This window comes from Canis lupus, chromosome 2 (assembly GCF_011100685.1).
Source record: "Canis lupus familiaris isolate Mischka breed German Shepherd chromosome 2, alternate assembly UU_Cfam_GSD_1.0, whole genome shotgun sequence".
NCBI classification, from domain to species: Eukaryota; Metazoa; Chordata; class Mammalia; order Carnivora; family Canidae; genus Canis; species Canis lupus.
In genome coordinates, this window is record NC_049223.1 from 47,005,726 (window position 1) to 47,013,296 (window position 7,571).

The window sequence follows — 7,571 nt, forward strand, 5'->3', positions numbered from 1 at the left end:
ACAGCACCCCCTTTGGCTCTCACAGAGTGCCCCGGTTTGGGATGACACCCTTCTTGTGCAATCACTCCAGTATCTACAAAAGGGGGTTATTTGTATTCCCTACTCAGGGAGTGGTGGATTTTGCATGGAAGATGCATGGGACTCTGGCACATTGTAAGCACTAAATAGGTGCTCACTGTTATTATTATTGTTTTTATTGTTATTATAATTATTAGACAGACATCTGAAGAGGGAACGGTCAAGGAGTGCTGCTTCCACTGCTCCGCCAGTCACATTCTCTGCCTGGGTCTCCTTGGGTCTGGAAATTGCAATTAATTTTTTTTTCTTTGACTCTAAAGTCTAGAGCCCAGATTCTTTCTTTTTCTTTTTTCTTTCTTTTTTTTTTTTTTTTAGAGTACAGATTCTGAGGAAGAGTCACAGAGAGAATCCTACAGAGGATCCCCTCCCCCAACCCCATCCCGTGCTTAATTAAGTGAGTGGCTTAGGGGACTTGCCTCCTCTTCAAGATTAAGAGGTGGGTGTGAATATTTTCCTCTGGCCCCCTTAAATGTTCTTGATTACAGTAATAAAAATGCTAAGCTCTATTGCCTCTCATTGGAGTAAAGGCGGCTGAAAACTCCTCATTCCCTGAAGAACCTAATTGTTGATTCTAGTGCATCTAAACAGGTGTTCTTTAGATTGCTTTTTCTAATGCCTTTTCACTGGAAAGATCAATTTAAATGTTGCTTTGAGCTAATCAGTGATTGCTTCTGTATTCATCCAAATTTATGTCTTTGCTTCTGTGTGCTGGATGAGACATTACTTTCAAAGTCTATAAACTTAAGTAAGGTAGGTGATTTTCAATATAGCTCTTTGTCCTCTCTTCTGTCTTCCATATTTTATGTGAAATATGCATGTATTTCTTTTATTATTTAAAATCCTAGTTTAAACCCATAGTTTAAACCCCTAGTTTAAACCCCTAGTTTAAACTTCCTGAATCATCGTTGGATATCTTGTAGCACCAAGTGCGGTATGCCTACACAAACGGGTATTCAATAAATATTTGTGGAAAAAATAAATTAACACCTTCACCTGAATTACAAACACATTGAATTTGTTATCTCTAGGAGTGTGAGTTCGGGAATTCTTTAAATATTGTCTGGACTTCCCTGTGTCTGCATCTGTGTTTATTCTGTTCTCCCTGCCTAGAGTCCCCTCGGTTTCATCCCTTGGAAGTCTCACCAAATGCCAGTTGCTCCATGACCCCAACTTCCAGTCTCCAGCCGGCTCTCCTGCAGCCAGTCTTCGAACAAAGGAGCTGGCAAGGGTCACATCTGTGACTCTCCAAACCCCACAGTACTCTGCGCTTCCCTCATGTCATCCCATCGGTATTCGTGCCCTGCCTTCCTTCACCCATCGTGAGCACGTGAACTTCCTAAGGTGAGACAGAGGGTGTGCTCTGCTGAGCCACCTGCACAGACTGAAAAGCCGTCATCGTGTAATGAACTGTAGGTTTCTCATTTTAAAGAATGACATTTTAAAAGTAGAGTCTAGCTGAATGGAGACGTGACGAATGTGCATCTTCGACCAAGTCCTCAGACCATGGAGCTTGAGAACTTAGAAGCCATCAGTTGGCATCCTCTTTTGCAAGCGAAGAACCCCTGGTTCAGAGCGTCTGGGGTCGTGCTTGAGGTCACCTGGCTGGGAAAAACCAGAGTTCTGCCAGCAGGTCTTCTGAATGCTCTTCCAGACATATCTTGGGCCATAATTGAACATGTGTCAGTTTCTCCTTGAGTATAAAGTACACTTCATGATTGAATATGGTAACTGGCTCACTATTCATAGTTCCCCACTCCCTCCCTTTTAGTGCCTGTTTCTAAGCAGCAAAGTTGTGGTTCAGTGACTTCTGTCTGGATAATATGAAAACAGGGCACCCAGCCAATTCTGATGAGCTAACTATTTCCCTAAATTATCATGCCTAAGCAAAGGGCCCCAAACCTGCTGTTCAACACTTATCATTGGATCTGGGGGATGGGCTATGCTCAGGCATATCATCAAATAGCTGAAATTTTACATCTAAGATTGTCAAGCAGTGAAAATTGGCATCCTTAGAAATGACTGACATTCCCCTGCCTCATTTCTGCTACACTGAGTTAGGTAAAGAAAAAAAAAATTCACCTTCACTCTTCTTACAGATTTCTTGCTGAAGACCCATGTGACAGGACTATAAATTTTCACCAGAAATTGATGGGAGAATGGACCCTTCAAAGTGCCTAGAAGACTTTGCAAAAGGTCCCAATTAACAGAATGCAGCTAACACCTCAAAAAATAAAATAGAATAAATGTTGCAGTGGGAGTGAATCTTGCTCGGAGTGCTGTGTTGTTGGCTGATTGCCTGGCAAGAGTGGTGGCCAGGACTTGCCAGCTGGCTGATCCACATGCCTGTAAAGGATGCGGTCAGCTTACACCTTGGCAAACTATGATTTTGATGGAAATCTTAGAGGTCGGCAGGCGTTCTCCCTCATAAAGTGCGCTATCAGGTCATTGCTTTTGTGTGAGTGAAGAAAATATCCTGATGGCCAGGATTAGTGGGACCAGGTCGGGACTCTGCTCCAAGGGAGAGTTCATTGCTGGATCAGAATAGATCTATATCCTAAAGGAGACACAGGGTGTAATTGAAGGTGGCGCATTCATCCCCAAAATCCCCATGTTAAACCAGTCAGGCCACTGAAGCAAACCAACTGGCTCACCAACAACACACATCTTCCCACGAGTTCCACTCAGCAACCAGTTCGTCAAACAACTCCAAAGCCACTGTTATCCTATCCTTTAATATTTACTCATATTAATGTGTGAGTAGTTGTGTCGCTTGTTTCTTTTGTGTAGAGCTGAAGACAGAGATCAAGGGTAACCATTCTAGTAGCCCCCACAATGGCTAGCTTAGCATTTTTCACATGGAGGCATTCAATGAATGATAGAACTGCAAAAGGAGCTTCCTTTGTCCAGAGTCCATACTGAAAACTTATAAACTCTTTCAAAAAACTGACAAAATCTTTCTCAATTTCCCAGATGGATTTATTTTTTTGAAATTTATTAAAAACTGATTTTAATATTTATTTTTTTTAAATCAAACACACAAGAATAGCTAGAAAAAAATACCGTGAACAAGTTTAAAAACCAAATACAGACTCGGAAAAGCATTTGCAAGACTGTAGATGTGAATAACAAAGGGTCAATATCCTTAGTCTATAAGAGTGGACAAAGAATGTGATCTGGGAATTTACAAAATGAGAAATGACTATTCAACATATGAAAGCATTTTCAACCTTCCTAGTAACCAAAGAATACAAATGGAATCAGATACCTCTTTTCATCTATCATATAAAGAAAAACCTGAGTTGTACTAGATGTGGGTTATTTGACTGTACTAGATGTGGGTTATTTGACACTTTCACGCACCACCCATGGCAATGCAAAATGAAATGACCTTTCTGGAAGGCAAATTGTCAATGTATATTTAAAGGTGAAACTCTATGACCTGCAGAAATTCATCCCAATTGAATGACTGCCTCCCAGATAAATATGTAAAGATCTGTATAAGCAAACCAGAAGAGCTTAAATGTTGAACAACAGAAGATTAATCAAATGAGATAAACTACACCCATCATGTAGCCATTAAATTGGTAAAATTCATATTTATTAGTTGGACTAGAAAGACATTTAAAACATATTAAGAAAAAAAGCAGGCCACAGAAAAGTATGATCAAGTTTTTGAAAAACATATTTATACATATACACATCTGTTTATATTTACACACATGCACACAAACATATAGGTTTAGCTCTGTAAGATAGCTGTGATTTACACCTTCCTCAGTGTTGTTTTCCTATGAAAAGATTGATTGAGCTTAGCTCTGTGATAATAAATATAGGGTTTTGTTCAAACATACTTAAAGCTTTTATTTATTATTTATTTATTTATCTATTTATTTATTTTCAAGCCAAACATTTAAAATATTTAATATTAAAAATATTGGAGTATTAAATATTTAAACCAAACAAAAACCGAAGATTTAATTCAGCTGACAGAGGTTTGGACATACAGAAGAGTGTATCAGAGGAGAACTTCTACAGCTGCTTGCTTGATTAATGATGAATGTACTAATGGTTTTTTTTTTTCCTTGCCAGAGATCAGACTGGATTAGGTTTTTAGACTTAAATATTAGTCAGTGTGAAATGTGAATATATACATATGCATGTAGGAATGGGGAGGTTGGATTAAAATGAAACCTAACAAGTCTTCCATGCTTCAGATTTGCTCCATTATAACTATATGCAATCAACCCTTGACTTATGCTGCACTGGATATTGGAGGATTATTTCAAGTCTGAGGTTGGTTGTACCGTTTCAAATATTTGGAGGAGGGGAAATTAATGGGGAAGTGAGGGAGAGTAACAAAACAGGAGGGAAAAACTATAAAAGGGTAGGGGGAAAAAGAATCTTTGTTTTAATGCCTTAGAAAATCAGTTGGTGGAGAATAGTTGAAAATTACTAAAGTTGAATATAGTAAATCAAATTAGCATTAGTATTTGTGAGTATGTGATTGTGAAAAGATGAGCTAAATGACTATCTAACTGTCTTTTCAAGACCATTGGTAATAGAATCAATTATGGTTCATTATTAACTATATTAACAGAAAATTAGCCTTACCAGCTCCTAAAAATATGAGGTTGTTATAATAGACTGTGGTCCCTTATCAGCATATGTAAAACTTAGAGGCTTATAAAGCAGCTCCCTTCCCAGAACTACACTAGATTAGATGATCAATTAATGGCTAAAATGTTATTGTATCTCTTTTTAATATTTCTTGTCAAAAACTTAAATGTTCCTGATTCAACTTGTGTTTCTATTTGAGTAATATAATTTGGTCATAATTGGTTTCATTTCGATTGTCTTTACATTTTGGGTACTTATTATCTTTTCTCTCACCCACTGGGAATGCCAAGTACCAATTTTTGCTATTTAGCAAGTCAGTAAGGAGCTTCCCACTGAGTTCCTTAATTATTGTTAATTGAATATTGTAAATGGTTTTTCAGGATCACCGTCTTGGCAATCTATGTGACATTTTTCTCAGTTAGCAAGAGTTAAAGCACCAAGAATCCTTCTACCCCTTTCCATACAATCATCCTATCAAATAACCAGTTCCTATAAAAACTAGTCTCCTCTCTTCATATGTCAAGTCACATGCATGCTTCCTGTGGCACTTAGAACATGGGGACTACTCAACGAGTATTGAACAACAGCTGTCCTTTAAAATAGAATGATTCCCAGGTCCAGTATGTGAGGGAACATACCCTTTCACTTTCCAGAGCTCTTACCATGCCTCTCATTCAGCATGTCAGACCTGGTACTCTTAGGTAGAGTTCGTCCATTCTCACGTACCAGGACCAAGCTTTCTAGTGCTTTTTGCTGCTCTTTAATCAAAAGAAAGTAAAAAAAAAAAAAAAAAAAGTAAATAAAAAGGCTCAGAAGATCTGAGAATGTCAGAAATGCCACAGGCAAAAAACTGGAGAGTAGAAAAATCACTGAGCCAGCCTTCCTATGTCCTTCTTGCCTTACGATGAACAATAAAAAGAAGTGAGAAATCTATGATGTGCCTTTTGAACTTTCAAACTGTGTCTCTGTTTTGGGGGGAGGCAAGTGGGTGAGGCTTCAATGTACTGAAGTTGTGTTGGAGGTTGGTTTTTAGCTACATGAAATCTTCCCTTTCTTAGTGATTTGTCTTCTTGCCTGGTCAATGAAACCTCAACCATCCTTAAGAGATCAGGACCAGAAGAAGCCTTAGGACATGATCTAGAGTCTTCTTTTCTATCACGGTGCCCTAGAAATTACCAGAAAGAGAGACAGAGAGAGACCAAGAGTGATTGTCTCTTTGGAGGGGCAAGCTTCCTCAGGCTGGGCTAGTAATCCCTTTGAACATAAATGACATTTTCTGCCAGGACTTTTGCCTCGTATCTGGCCAATTGCTACTCAATTTGGCAGGTTTCAGGTGGAGAGACAAATGCAAGGCCTACCTTTACTAATTTTCCAATGTTGAGTGCTCGCTTCGGCAGCACATATACTAATTTTCCAATGTTGAGCTTTATGGACTACATGGTGATCATTCTGTCCATGGCTTTTTATTTTTCTATTCTTAGGAAAATAAGAATTTACATGTTTCTCAACTATTTGATCCTTGTTTATTATATATAGATTTTACAAGCCACCCCAAATCTTCTATGATAGATGAGTCAGAAGGAATAAGTGATTAAATGAATAAAATAATAATAATGTACCAAAGCTCAAGTTTAAGAGCACGTTTGCTAGTTCTGAAGAAGACCTGGTTATCATTACTTTTTAATTAGAGACAGCAATCAGAGCCTGCTTACACCACAGCCGTTTCTCACGAGAAATGCCCTAAACACACCCTTTTACTTCCCACCACTCGTTTGCTCCTAGGAATTGGACCAGAGGCAGACACCTGACCTGTGGGGAATCATTGCATTGGCTGGAAATGGCCTATCCTGTCACCTGGAAGCAACAGGTGAATGAGGCCAGGCAGATTCAGGCTTCAGGGAATTTAAAGGATAGGGAGAATGTGCTCAGTAGTAGGGGTGAGTTCAAACCAAAGGGTGTCCGTTATAACCGAGAGGGGCCTGAGAGCTGTACGGCCAGGCTGAGGGAGCAGAGACTGCAAGGAAGCCACGGAAGTGGGCAGGGGGGAGAAGAAAACACAGATCGGGCAGGATAGAGATGGGGAAGCCGAGGAGCCTGACCTGCCGTCCTTCCTGGAAGCTTCCACACCTGCTTCCCCTCCACGTGCCTTCTCCCGGTAAGTAAGCCTCCCGTTTCTCCAAGGAAACCCAACAGAACCTTTGTTGTTTGCAGCCAAGAGTCTCCCTGTGTGTCCAGGCATTTTCCCTTCTTCCTGTTTTTGCTCACTTGTAAAGTTTTGACCTGATCACTTTGGGCTTTTCCGTTTTTGCAAAAATATTAAAAACTGTTGTCTCCTAGAAAGATGTTTGGGAGCAGAAGTTTAAAAGTAGCCAACAGAAAGGGCCAATTATTCCCATTTCCTTGTCTCTAAATAAATACTGTATTAAAAACCCCTTAATATTTGGGAAAGGAGCTTCCCTTACTTCCTCCAACCGCTCGCTTGTTTTTCTTACAAACAGTGGAGCTCGTTTGCCGTGAGGCCCTGCTGTCTGATATTTGCATCCACTGGGGCTTTCTCCACGTTGTCAAGTTGCCTTGGATAGAAACTCTGGCTCCTTGACCTGACTTGGGGCTGGGACAAGCCCCCTGTCTCCACACATGCTTCCTTCTCCAGGGCTCAGTTCCCCACACGAGGCCTGTCTATCCGGGTGGAATGGGAGCAGCATGTCAGCCTGCCTCTGTATGTGACATGGAGCCTTTTTAAACTTTAAACATGGTCAAGCTGACTTACTGTGCTACAGAGAGATCCCAAGCTCTCCATCACTCCACCTCCTACAAAGAGAAGAACTGGTGATTAGCTTGATGGAAATGCAGACCCCATGGGGGTTCCACCACAA

At 40.2% G+C, this 7,571-nt stretch overlaps 1 long non-coding RNA gene across 11 annotated transcripts in view; it reads left to right on the forward strand.

Annotated features, from left to right (window-relative positions):
• LOC102151620 overlaps positions 1-5,628 on the forward strand; it is a 109,400-nt gene extending 103,772 nt beyond the window's left edge. For 10 of the 11 annotated variants that reach the window (XR_005355578.1, XR_005355572.1, XR_005355576.1 and 7 more), the window contains 2 exons: positions 394-514; positions 1,189-5,628. This is a non-coding gene — a long non-coding RNA (uncharacterized LOC102151620). The remainder of the gene's footprint in view (positions 1-393; positions 515-1,188) is intronic. The other variant, XR_005355573.1, reaches the window with a different exon arrangement.
• The last annotated feature ends 1,943 nt before the right edge of the window (positions 5,629-7,571 follow it).